The sequence below is a fragment of the Tyto alba genome, unplaced genomic scaffold (assembly GCF_018691265.1).
Source record: "Tyto alba isolate M040663 unplaced genomic scaffold, T.alba_DEE_v4.0 Super-Scaffold_16, whole genome shotgun sequence".
NCBI lineage: Eukaryota > Metazoa > Chordata > Aves > Strigiformes > Tytonidae > Tyto > Tyto alba.
Window position 1 is genome coordinate 3,551,426 of NW_024881278.1, and position 14,537 is coordinate 3,565,962.

Consider the following 14,537-nt stretch of genomic DNA (forward strand, 5'->3'; position numbering starts at 1 on the left):
TGGAAATAGCATGGTACTTCAATGCAAGAAAGTAAATATATTCTACCAGATACTAGCACAGGAATTGAAATACACCCAAGAAAACTATTTGCCTTATTGGTTTGCATTATTCTGCCAATAACGTTTTGACACCGAGTTTAAACATTAAGCTGCAAGTACAATGCCTCTTTCTTAAAACTGATGCAATTTCTTGGGGCAAAATCTGATACAGCTAGCCAGATTTCCTGTCCACTAGTTTCTCCCAAAGGAAGAATGGGAGACATCGGTTGAATTTTGTATTTGTCCAGTAAACAGATCAAAGCATGACACATCTGCAACAGAGGTTTACAGAGCCTCACTGTGCAAACATCCTGGGCCTGATGCTGCAGGCTTTATTGAAGCAAATTGCTTCTGATGGTAGCCAGTACTAGTCTGTGCTAGGCCATCCAATGTGAAAATTTAGACTTTAAAGGGAAGTCAGTAACTTTGAAGTCCCACTGGATTGAAAACTATTAAAACATGTAGCTTGAATTTTTAGGCTGATCTTTACCACATGTAATTAGAATTGTTTCACACTTACATTCTGTTGTCTTTATACTAAAAACTGTGTTCCACTACAGGCTCCTCCTACACTGGTGTTATAAGTTCTTTGGGGGAAGGATCATTTTTAACAAGTTCTATGACACCTAAAAAAAGATCCCAGAACCACTGTTAGATTGCCAAGTGTTCTAAGACTGCAAAGCGTAAAATAATTTTTAGCATAGCTGAAACATTTTTCTAGATCTGTGCTTTGTATATTAGGTTTTAATTTCTGTATTATTCTCTATTTCTTTTCTCATCCAACTGTGCAGTCGAGTTTGTTCTCCGTTGCCTTTCACAGAATTAAAAGAAAAAGGGAAGAAACAGAAAATACACAAGCCATCTAAATTATTTTTAAAACTGACAGGGATGTTCAGCGGTAGGCCCAATGTCTGTGGCTACTTTGATTCATTGAAAAAAAAATTTTTTTTTTTTATATGTACCTATGTTTTTGACTTGAGAGTGTCCCTTTAAGGAAGCCTTGCTGATTCAGGCTGTCTCCATACAGTTGCCAAAAAAAAAAAAAAAGGCACTCCTGAGTTACATGCTCTGTGCTCTGACAAAGGTTTACACAAGGAATCCTCATACCTAGAAATAACACTAAGAAGCACATTTAAATTTTTGCTGGAAGGCTGGTGTCAAAGATTATATGCAAAAAGACTGCTTGATAAATACCCTCTATCAGACTATACTTCTAAAACTGAAAAGAATGGAACTTTGCTACTGCTGGGCTATAAATCAAAACTGGATCTGTTCCATAACAAGGGTATTAAAGACAATGGCCTCTAATACTGCAGGACACATCAATCTAAGCAGCATGAGCAATGCACTGCTCCATACATTAAGCTGCACTCCCGGGAGTTTGTCCTGGTATAGCATGTCCGTGCCCCTGATTTGCTACATTTTGATTTGCAAGTCAAGGTCAAGAAGTAATTTACCAGAATCCCTGTTGCTAACACATACTCTGCAGGCTTCTGTAAAGACCTCTTATCACACTAAAAAAAAGTCTCAACAACTGGAATATAAAAAGATACTAAATTGTCTGAAAGCAGCTTTATACTGTTAGATGCTTTAGCACGTTGAACAACGTGGATGCCATTTCTTTTTTACTTTCATATAACAGTGTTGAATATATATATATATTCTAATTAAAAACACTGTGTTGCAGTGTATTCTCTCATCTGAGGTATCAGCAGATGGGCATCGATCAGGCTAAAGAAATATATAAAGGCTGCATTGTAATAAATGCCATAAAATAAATAATGCAAAGATAGTTCCTGCCCCAGAAACCGCACAATTTAGGACATGAAGAAAGAATCCTTAAGGGATCTTACCAACCCCACCTAACATTCCTGAACTGACATTTACATTGTGCTGTACTTCAGTTCATACTTTAAGGGCTAAGGTAGAAGTATGCACATTGTTCTGATGTGCACTGCTAAAAGCTGTTGTGTACTTCATTGCTCACAAGACAATGAGCCTTCATGCCAGGCATTATCATGACATTTAAGATAGGTGTTGAAAGCATATCATGATCAGAACACTCGCTGTACGTGTGTCTTACTGTATCTAACACAAATCTGGGTTTAGAACAGAGAAAATCTAATTTTAAACATCCACTACAGCCAGATATGCCTATGCCCAAAAGATACGTGGAGGGGGAGGTAGGTGGTGTAATTACCAACAGGTATCAAACAACAAAGAGCGAGCTTTCAGGCCAGGCCCCTATCCCTCCTGTGTCACAAAGAGTTATATATTCTAACCCAGTAATGTTACCACACCTTCTGCAGGATCAAATGTGTCCTTACAGCCACTCATTTCTCTGCTGAATGTGAGCTAAAAATTAATTTTGAAGAAATTATATCAGCCCCAATAGTCATCTACAATTCCAGCAATTACTCTCCATCCTGAAAAAATGCAGTCTTTGACATCTGATCTCACAAACTAGGGGGCTGTTTTTTCTGGCAAAGAGCATTTTTAGTGAGTACACATCAGCCTCGTGCTACAGTCAGAAGCATCTGCCTCTTGAGACAACTTTGTGGATATACACTTCACTTTGGAATGAGTAACCGGAGCCCCACTGGATGTATAGCCAAAAAGATACTGTCAAGTACAGTTCTGAAGTATTTTACCTGCAAAACCTACAGAGTGATTTAAACATATCTCAGGCTCTGAAGGGCTGCTTTGTGGAGCGGCAGCATGCTGTACTCAGGTGAACTTTTATTTCTTGTAGATGGCATACCTCCCACCAAGTAACTCCTGACACTATTTAGATCCTCATTACCTTTCTTTGTCAGGTCAAATTTCAAGATTAAAAAAACCCAAGCAAACAATAAAATAGAAGCTGTTCAATTGTTGATCAGATAGAACAGCCTTTTTCTCCCACCTTCCCCCATCTCTTTCTAAAGATGGGAAGCCACAAGGAAGGGAATAATTAAGTGACTTGCTCTAATATTTGTAAGGCCAAAACATGACCCAAAAGGGAAAGCAATACTAGCAGCAGAGAGCTAGACGTGATCTACAGAGCTACTTACCATATCAACCCCAAACAAGAATGAAAGATCTAGAGGAAAACAAACAGTAGAGTTTATATACCATGCTTCTCATCAGTTCTTCCCACCAATCCTAATCTTATTGGCTCTGCTCAGAATGAGCTGCACTGAGAGCAGAACAAACCACATCTCCAGTGATGTACTCCTCACACAGTAACGCTTTCTATTATTATTTTCCCTTTTAACAGTTAAAGGAATAGACCAGTAAGTGTACAGCACATTTTTGGCCTACGAATCTTCCTTGATAAAACTGAAGATGCATAAACCTAGATGCATAAAGATTAATAAAAGAGAAAACAGAAAAATTGCAACAACCTTCCAAAAGGCACCTCAGATGAGGCACAAAGTGATTCTGAGTTGAATACAAGGCTCAAATTGATTTATGTTACATGCTTGTAACATCCACGCTTTGACAATAGATATTCTTGAACACGAAGAGCCAATTTTTGTTAAAATTATGTTTCAGTCATTAAGAGATGTGCTAATTACCAGCTGAAGACCACTCATATAAGCAAAACATGCCCTGCCAAAGCCATTAAGACAATATTCTTTAGTTCCTAAAACCCAAGACGTGATGATAGCATGAAGAGGTGGAAGAAAAAAAAAAAAAAAAAAAAAGATTTCCCCACTTTCCATGGTCTTTAACTAAGACTTCCTTTACATGATTTAAAATCAGCAGAGAAGTATTATCTTTTCTTCAACTTCTGCAAAAATAAAAAGCGACAGAAATTTGTTTGTATTTCATGTATACAGAAGCACCTACTTTTTAAATGAAATTAGAGATTGGCTTCTTAGTAACTGAGGGATTCCATGTAATGGTTTATGAAATTAAGCAGTTATTACCAGAAAAGCAATCATCAATTAAATTACCAAATCCTTTTTAAGGAAGTGATGTACCTCACCTAACAAATACCATAGGTCTACAATTTTGCAACTTTTAGGTACAGAGCTTTGCAGCTTTTAACAAAACTCTCACCCTACTCTGATAATTACTACCTCTAACGCTTTGGAGAAATACTTCCACAGATGTTTCAGATGAACCAAGTGAAGCAACACCTTTGTGATCCAAGTTTGGTTAAAATTTCAAATTACTCATGAAGGTCTCCATGAGTACTTAAATTCTGCTACAGATAGGGGTTATTCTTTTAGATACCATCAGACTTTACTAATAGAAAATTAGAACATTTAAAAAAAAAAAAAATAAATAGAACAAAAACTAAGCCCACAAAAGGGCTAATATAATTTTACACGACCTGAAAAATCTCTCCTACTTTGCTGTACTAAGATTGTATTCCATAAAGAAAATTATTCCATTTAAAGAAAAAAAGGAGAGAATGAAAATTACATGAAAACACAAAGTGAAAGTTCTGACACTAAATTAGAGCAGGATGGAGCCAACTTCTTAAAACCGTATAATGTAATGGTTAACACAGCAATGTAAATCTCTCTGCCATTTCTACCTGTGAATTTCAAAATCTGTTTTCCAGTTTACAAAAGCCTTAAAGTAATCGCCACATTGCTAAGCACCTGAATCATGGAAAACTACTCACTGTATCAATCATTTGATGATTCAAAATTACCTGAAGAAATACCACATAATTTCAGATCAGTTCAATAGGTGTTTTTAACATATCAAATATCTGAGAGCTGTGATTATATCTTTGTTTTCACAATATTCATCTTCAGTTGTTCTACTGTGGGGAGGGGAGGTGGTTATATTAGATTAAAGTGAGCAGTGTCTTTTCAAGGATAAATTAAAAATGAAAGCAGGATGAGATCAGTGAAGATTACAGGGCACTGTTTATTTAACTGAGCATAACTAAATCAAAGATATACAAATCAGAGCATGTATTTCTTGACAGATTGATTCAGTTGATTTAGTTTTGAAAATTGAAGTGTCACAAAGATCATTATTAAAAAAACATCCTCGGTATTAAAGCTGAAGTGGTCCACTTTTTTTAGAAGCAGTCTACTTCATGCCAATTCACAGCTACTCCTGTAAGTATTGCTTTCACCTCATGTGTCTTAAAATAAAAGAAGTATTTACAAAATATATATGTGTTTGTATAGCAAAGAATTACTGCCAACATATACTTTTGATTTCCCCACATACGGAAATACATTTAGGTTACACAAAGCTTTTAGTTCACCATAGGAAAGATTCTGGAAACTAACGCACAAGGATCTGCACAAAACTTGAAGAGCACCATTATTTATCTACCTTTAAAAAAACCCAAACAAACAAACAAAAAAAAAAAACAAAACCAAAAAACAACAACAAACAGCTTGACCCCAGTCCCTCTCAAAAAAAAAAAAAAAAAAAAAGCCCTGAATAAATCAACTGGTAGACTGTCACCATAGCCAAAAATCAACACTTTTTTTTTTTTTTTCCTGAGTGGAAGGATCAGCACTGAAAATGAAGATGTAGCAGAGGAATGGTGATTAAGTTTTTATATGTGATCTGGACTACCAGATAAAGGTCTAAGTGAGCTGTGAATCCTCTACCACACAGGGACCAGAACTTTGCAGTACAGACTTCATTAATAATAATTCTTCTAAATGAACTCAACCAGACTAGCAGAAATTAAGATTTATACCTTCCATACCAACAAAACAAAAACATGCAATAGGAACAACACCAACATTTCTCCACAGTAACGATCGCACAGCTCTCCAGAGAGATAAAAGCAAAATGCAGAAGACTCATACTGCTGTTTCTTTTCCTATCCATATAAGCATCTGTACATCTTTGCTACCAACTCAATCCAGAAAACCAAGTGATCATCAACTTTCTTTTTCAATGCAAATTAACAGCTACGGTCAAGAGAGACATTTGGGGTATTCTCTCCTATGCTGCAGTCCATATATCCATTCACAGAGGTGGCAATACAGGTTACTAAGTTAGCCAGTAATACACCAACTTCTTAACTGGACTTGCCCCAGAGAGAGTTAAGTATCATATGCTTCTTCCAAGGTGTCAATCTTCATTAATTCAGCAAGGGAAGAGATGGCAATCACTTCCATAAAAGCAGTGCAAAAACTTCCATTACCTGATGCAAAGACTAATTTAACTGTTAAGACATCTTCTTTTATAAAGACACACACAGGAAATGGCACACAGTTACAAACGATATGACTTTTCCTAATTAACCTTATGTTCTCATTAGGATATCTCAAAGGAGACCATTTTATCAATACCTGTTGGTTGGTCAGGCTAAGCATATATGCAGATACCAGTACTTTCTCAGTCTGGGAAGAAAGAAAAAAAAAAAAAGCACGCAGGGCCAAACATACATAATGTTTTAGGATGCTTCCAAGTAGACAAGAGTCTGCTTGAGGTTAGCAAAATTATACCGATGATATCTGAATACAGGAAGCAGCAACCTGTGCAACTAAAAAACTGTCCATTTTGTTCTGACCCGGGCCAAGGCCTTCTGAGAAGTTGTTTCTCTTCCCTGCTACCTGCTGTAGTCATGAGTCAACGAAAAGCCACTACATACCTCACAGCTGAAAACCAGAGCATCAGCAAAAAGAACAGCCAGACTCTGCTAGGTATTGACAGATCTGAAGGATTCGGAAACAATCACTGTATCAGTTCAGTTGTGGCAGAGAGATTACAGGACCACCAGTCCCTTTCACAGGGTAAATGTCCCCATACAGCAGGGGCTGCTTCTCCCAGCTTCAGAGCAAGCACAAGAGCCTGCCAGGGTCTCACAGCCCCAGCTCCCGTTCCTGGGAGAATATGGCACCACCACTCCGCAGGACAGTGAGCAGCAGCTGAATCTCCTCCCCATCCAGGCTGCCCTATTTGAGCCCTCAATTATTCTCCCAGGTCACATCTCTCCTCTCCTCCCCCCGCTTCTTCAACCTCCCCCCCCCGCCTGCCCGCAGAAACCCCCACCTTCTGCTTCAGCATGGGAATTCACCAATCAAAGCGGATAAGCGCATCATGTGAGGGACGGCACTGAGGGGAATTTCCAAGAGCTCCCCTGCACCTGCAGCAGAAACAGATACAGGAGCTTTCCAGTGTGAAAATTAGAAGCTGAGCAGCGATGCTGAAGTATTCACATTACCTGCAACTAACAGCTCTTATGCCAGACTGCAGCACCTAATTTGCAATCTGCTCTGATATACCTGCAATCACATTCCATCTTCCCTTGTCATTTAATGTATGAGAATTATTCCTAAGCATATTTTCCTAGGGAAGCAGTACACAAATAACAAAGACTGAAAGACCAGAAAGCAACAATTACTCAGTCTATTCTTTGCTGATGTCAGACATGCAGTACAGCTCTCTGAATCCAGCAGACCGCCCAATTAATCTGCACCAATCCTCAAGAACTGTATCTGGAAAAAAAAAAAAAAAAAATCATCCAACAGCCCCATCTGCCTTGCAGTCAAGATTTAGGAGCAATACACAGTCCATTTCACCAAACTGTGCCACCCGACCTCTCCTTTAACAGAGTTATGCTTCATTGTCATATCTGCAGACAAACTTACTGCAAATTCATCAATGTCTTGCCCCATCTCTCCCCCTCATTCTTCAAAAATGCTTTTCCTTCCTTGATCAGGGTCCTTCACACAAAATGATTATACCAACTCTGGCTCAACAGATCATATTAGCCCAGCGAGAGCAACCACTCCATGGCTCTAGTTCCTACTTCCCAATAAGGCGCTCTTCCTCCATTTCCACTCACTTTTTCTGAGAGAAATTCTCTAAGAATGAGAGTAACGTGTCCTTATCATGTCTACGTAACAACAAAAAAAAGCAACTTGCATGAAGGTTTCAATAGTCAAAATGGTTTGAGTTTTTTCTTTTAAGAACTTTTATCCTAATTTGTGTATTTCAAAACAAATAGGCTCTTTACTACAGCCATCAATTCTTTCCTTCCCTATGTTTCCTTTTCTCAGCTGCAGCAGCAGTACAGATGTCTGATGGCAGAGATAGAGGCAAGCATCCTGGATGCAGAACACCGCCTCAGCTATGAGCTCCTGTACGTGCAACAAGTATAGCACAAACAGCAACATCAATAATGAACATCTCCACCAGCTTAGGAAGGAAAACCAAAAAGCAAATGTGAGAGGCATGGCAATTTCAGGCATGGGAAATAAGTATGTTCAAGAAGGAGAAAAATGGGAACAGAAAACCGCATAGAGTTTTGGAATGGCCTAAAAGATCAAGGAGGAAAAATTGCCACTTTGTTATGAAGCTCTTCCATCCAACATACCTTGTTCAAAAGCACAGTTTACATCTCATAGAACTTTCTTATTCCTTGTTATTTTCCACAACATCACACTCTTCACAGGATCCTGGAAACCCTAGATCACTAGAATCGAAGAGATGCTTCTTATTAACCTTTCAAATCCTTATCCTTTTTGCCCCCCTTATTATTCACTAACATCCTGACTGATTGCTTCCAGTCTGCAGGAGCACGTGTGCTCAACTTCAATATAGAAATTGTTAGAAAAAGAGATCTATCTGTAACATCAAAAATAAAAACCCTACTCTTTAATACATTTTGCATACTTATTTCCTCCTTACCAAAGTGCATGCAAACATTTCTCAAGCTGAATATATATCCTCTCTCAGATGGCATTTTGCTAGACCAATCACAGATGTAAAATGCTTTTATATAACTATTTCATAGGTGGATGACATCTGTAAATTTTTTCTCTCTTCATATTTTCAGATGGTATTACACAAAAACAACAGAACACAAACACCAAGCTTTAATTAAAGCTTTTCAAGTAAATGAGCTATCAGTACAAGATCTGAAAAAGAGGAGTTTCATCTGAACAATCACTCCAGAACCTAGAATCTATAACGTTATACATGCCACGGTCTTTTAAAATTGCCAACTGGAAGGTTAAACTCACAATGAAAGTTACAGTTTGAGAGCCCCAAAGTCAGCTGAATAGAGCCAGCCTCCTCAGAACCAAGAGGGCAGAGATGCGTGGTTACTTCAGCAATACTAATTTCAAGAGCTCCACAAACAGACCTTACAATAGACCACATTCCAAACAGACTGCCTCACCTCACTTGCTTAAAGCTCCCAGTTATTATTACTGGTTAAAGAAATATGCTCTTATTTTGTGAAAAGACCAAGCAAGTGACCCTTAACTGTCCAAGTGTAGGGCCTCGTGGTGGTACGGTACAGCTTCCACATGAAATGGAAAGCAAGGCCCTAACTTTAGATGTATGAAAGCAAAGCTGCCAATCACCTACTTAAGTTTTGACCACTTGCTATTATAAAAAGAAAGAGGAGAGACATATCAGGAACTAGGAGCACTTGTTGGTCATGGAATAGATTTTTTATCAGACAGCATGCAGCAATTGCAGCAAGTCAGATTACGGATTCATCTACTCATTAAACAAGTTGGTCATTAGACGAGGGAGGACAAGTGAGACTGCTCCACGCTGTATCTGTGGTCTTTGTGATCTGTGCTGTCTGGCCCGTGACCAGCTATCAGCCACGGTGGGACAGGATCAAGACTGAGCTCAACACCAGTAACTGGCAACGGAAAAGAATGGGAAGCCACAGAGAGATGAAAGTAATAGACCCATCTGCCACAGAAACCTGAATGATGAAAAAGGGAAGCAGCCTTAAAAGCTGGACACCTTGTGTTTCTCTTTTTTCATGAGCAGATACGCTACATCAAGGCAACCTAACCTTTCAGTGACACCTGCACTGCTCCCCGGGAACAGGTTCCCTCCCACAGAAAGAATGACTGCTGCTTCTTAGAACTGCAAAGACGAAACGAAACGTTACAACCATTCACAAATAGTGTTCATCCAAGCCTAGAAACAAGGCAAACAGGACAGTTCGACCTTGTAACAGCCCGCCTAAGGGCTGGGCTCTTCAGTAGGAAGAAAGAGAGAGTTTTGCTTCATTCTTCTCCAAAAATCAAGATTTTTTCGCTGTTGCGCAGGTACGGCTTTAACGAGTTCTTCATTCAGTGGAGGATACCTAGAATGACTTATATAGCCAAACTGACAAAAGAATCCACAGCACTTTACTATTTATATAACCTGATGTAGGTCTTCAAAAGGAGGGAATGTAAGTATTGATTTTCCTCCAAGATCCCAGCAGCGACAGCCTCGCAGGGAAAAGATCAACAACTCATCATCCAGAAGTCTGCCAAAGAAGAATCTCTGAAGCCACAATTGTGCTGCACCATCTATTTCTGTGCCTCACGTAAGCCGCTCGGGAGCATCTTGCCCTGAAAACTTCAGAGTCCTGGCACCGGCACTGGGAGGACAGCCACAAAAGGGCTGTTGTGATACTCTTCCCCGTGTTGTGGCCCTGCTCCAGGCACTCAGATACATTAGCGTGTCTTCCTGGAACATGGAAGTTACTACTAGGCATAATTAGTTATTTCCAGAATGTCTGGGAATCCGCTGCCTTCTGCAGTTTTACAAACCTCTTTATTTACAAAACTTCCAGAAACCACTACCATAGGAAGATGGGTGAGGATCAACAAGATAGATTTTCATAACTTAGTGCTCACAGGGCGAGAACATAAGCAAAGCAGGCTGGTTAATGTCAAAGCACGGTATTTTCGGTACTTATACCGTTGCCATCCCACATATTCAAACACTCTACAGGTCAGATTTTTGTGAATGCAAAGTCCAAAAGTCAAGCCAACACACACTTTTCCTGCAGCAACAAAAGGACCACAAAGCCTGCTCTCAGAAAGTCCCACCGAAAAAAAATTATCCAAGCCTCTGATGCATGCACATAGGTAATTTTGATGTGGTAAGTGTTACGCATGCATCTTCCATAAGAGTAAGATGTCCTAAACAGTATAATCAAAAAACTTTTGAAGAGTTAACAGTCTGGGTCATAAACATCTCCACTATGCGCAACTTCTGCAGACATCAAAGAGTCTTCCCAAAAATGGATGTATTACATATCCTGCAAAATTAGTAAATGAACTCAAGCCATCAATTTTGCAACTTTTGAAGTAGCACAATGCATCTATTTATTAGAGAATGGAACTAAGCCCAGGCTACTGATTAGCCATCCTGCAAATAATGCTTATGCAACCTTTAATAATGATTTCCACTAACAATCAACCAGAGATTTTATGATTTGGAAAATTTCACTTCTAAACTAATTTACAACAATTCCCCGAATCTAATGGGACAGTTGATTGAAAGTACAGAGGAAACCAGCCTTCTCTGAAATCGATGAGGTATCAGTTTTCATAACTAGCCACTCTTAGGTAAGACACCTGCATTAAGCTTTTGTTCTCATTTTTTAAACTCTGGTTAGTGTTCCTCTGTCCCTTTCTCCCTTTACCCTGGAATAGGGATTAATTAAATTTTAAAGAAAATATTATGACATCAGTTTCAGACTTCAGTCTTCAGCAAATTACGAATAGGAAGGAATAGCAATCAAGCTGCTAAAACTACCAAGGAAAGTAAACCGCTGAACAATGCAAGCAGACCCCAAAAAATGACAAGTTAAAAAATGAAAAAGAAATACAAAATAAGTCACCTCAGTAAGCATGGAAATTATAACCCTACAAATTTTCAGCATAGTATTTGTAAACCTGGTGAAAATAAAGCCATCAGTTCCTACGAAGCTGTAACAAATACTTGACAGACACACAGCATAGCCCCAAGTTCATCGTCACAGCCAGATATTACTGCAATGAATGGCCAAAGTCTGCAACAGAAGTTAGCAGCGTGTATCAAGCCCAAACAACTCGCCATTATTTCAGAAAAGGTGAAGGCAGAACACAACCAGTGATTTGGGGCGATAGATAACAAAGAGGTATTTCCTCTGTCAGTAAGGGAAATTCATATGAATTCTCTCTCCTCCCCCTTTTGGTCTTTCTCTCTTCCCCCTCAAGGTTCTTTCTTCCCTGCATGCTAAGAAAAAGCAGAGAGTGTAGGCTATGCATAAATTCATGACAGAAAATACTGTTTTAGAACAAAGCTCCTGTGCGTGGGTGCATGTCTATAAAATAAAAGGCATTGTTACTCTACCAAGTATGTATCCACATCCAGCAATCAAATCAGATCTTAAAATTTTATTTTGACAGCTACGTGCAGTTATATTTTCACCAGAGGTTTGACTTTCTTATTTAATACCTCGGTTTTAGTGATATCATCAAGAGATGAATCAAAACTGACATTTGACGGCAGAGTGCTATTAACAGTTGTGGAATAGAATTCTCATCCCTGAAATCTGTAATTTATTTTTAATTACTTTACGAAGTTATCAGTTGCAGAGAGGAATAAATCTATTCCCAACTTGTACTTAGAAATCGTCTCTGTATAATACAAAATTGCTCAGCTCTATATAACAATAATTATTTTGTGGTACGTTGCAGTATTAGGTACCCTTGATCTGAAGAAAGCCTGCAAATACTGTCCATATTGCACTTTCAGAAGTTAGAGAAAATAACCTTAAGCAAGTGGTACAAAATGCATTACGAAAGAATCTGCTCCATCCTCTTGCAGAATGAGAAATGCGACATTTTCTCTAGCATCCTCATTAACTCCAATTATTAAACTGAAAATTGCATAGTGCAACATCAAGTGAAGTTCAGAAAACACAAGCATTATTTACGCATTAAGAGAACATGACGCACACTTTATTGAAGATTCATACTGTGCAGGACTTTGATCTGGTGTAGCCCCTACTACCTGCCTTTCCTACAGATGCATCCCCATGGACACTCTGACATTATATAAACTCCCCCAGACAAAAAGATTATTCTGTAACTTTCCAAAATCATCTCCCTTTGAGAAAGTGTTACCTAACATGCATACGTTATACACCTCACAAATGCATGAGATCCCTAGGTTTCAACTAGACGCCAGCATAACAGAATGTTTGTAATTTATTTTCAGTTATTTAAAAAAAAAAAAAAAAAAAAAAAAAAAATAATACCAAGGCTGGATAACTGTAACTGGAAAGGATAAACAGGATTAAGTAACAGGTGTCTGACTGCACATAATTCAAAGTCATGCATCAAATAGGGTGCATAGCCTTGCTGGCAAAACGGAAACATTGTTTTCACACCTTGCTTTGAAAATTACCACTAACTGATTTAAAAACAGCTGTGTAAATTACACAGACACACACAGAGGCAACACAAGTGGTAGTATCCCGAGAGACCTTTCAATACATCTGAAAGAAAACAAACAAAAAGAAAAACCTTTAAAAGGTGAGTCTTCCTTTCTCCAAAGGGGAAAAAAGGAGAAAGAAAAAAAAAAAAAAAAAAAAAAAAAAGGCAAAGCACACCACAAGAAAGTTATACTTGACTACACAGAAACATTTGTCACACCGCCCAGCGCTGACAAAATCCGGATACGCTCCGAAACTCCAGCGAGCTGCCCAGCCGGCAGCGGAGCCGAGGGGACCGGTTCAAGCCCCGGTCGCGCACACACGTAGCGGGGCACCGAGCAGCTCAGCCGCGCGCACCCCGACACACGCGCGTGTGCGCGCCCATCCCCCGGGGGGCGGCGGGCCGGTGCGCCCAGGCCGGGGGCCGGAGCCGGCGGGCGGCTGCCCCGGGAGCGGGCAGAGCGGGCGCCGGCGGCTGCGGCGCGGGCGGAGCCGCTGCCCGGGAAAAGGACGCGATGCCGCCGCCAGCCCCAACGGCCGCCGCCCCGCGCGCAGCCCCTCACCGCCGCCTTACCTCAGCCGCCGCCGCCGGGGCGGGCGCCGCCGCCGGCCCCGCCGCGCTGCGCAGGGTGCCGGGGCTGCGCCGAGGCGACGACCTCCTCCTCCTCCTTCCTCCTCCTCCTCCTCCGCACACTCTGTGTGTGTGGTGTGTGTGTGCAACCCGCCCGCCTCACAGCGCGGCGGCTCCTCCTTCCCCCCCCCCTCCCCACACACACACACACACACACACACACACACTTCTCTTCCCTCCTCCTCCGCCCCGCCCGCCTCCAACCCCCGCAGCGCGGAGACCCGCGGCGGAGCAGGGGGAACCCCCCCCCTCCCCACAAACACACACACCGCCCCAGCCGCCGCCTGAGCTGGGCGGGCCGCGCCGCGTTCCCCCCCCCCCTCACCCGGACGCGGACACCCGCCCCCGCCGCGCAGGGCCGCGGGCAGCGCATGGCAAGTGGGCGGCGGGGCCGCGGGCGCGGAGCTCCGCCCGCGCGGCCCCCGCGCGCGGCTATGCCTTACCCCCCCCCCCCCCCCCGCGAGTGTACGTATATATCTATATATACACACATACATACACACGTAGCCCGCAGGGGGCCGCGCGGGCGGCGTTGCTGTGAGGATGCCTGCGCCGGCGTGCCTGTGTTTACTACATGTATTTAAAGGGCGACTGAATGGGCGAGCAGGAAATCCCCAGGGTGCTCCCGGCTCCTGCCAGGCCTGCTGCCTTCGACGCAGGAACAGAGAGCAGAAGAGAAAAAGAGCTGTTTTCAGAGGCCGCTGGAGGGTTCCC

At 41.3% G+C, this 14,537-nt stretch overlaps 1 protein-coding gene across 5 annotated transcripts in view; it reads right to left on the bottom strand.

Moving 5' to 3' along the window:
* Positions 1 to 14,336, bottom strand: part of PLCB4 (phospholipase C beta 4) — a 214,192-nt gene extending 199,856 nt beyond the window's left edge. For 4 of the 5 annotated variants that reach the window (XM_042789629.1, XM_042789627.1, XM_042789628.1 and 1 more), the window contains exon 1: positions 7,364 to 7,457. The gene's annotated coding sequence lies outside the window, so the exon portion shown is untranslated. Of the gene's footprint in view, positions 1 to 7,363; positions 7,458 to 14,318 lie in introns of those variants that run through there. The other variant, XM_042789626.1, reaches the window with a different exon arrangement.
* Between the last annotated feature and the right edge of the window lie 201 nt (positions 14,337 to 14,537).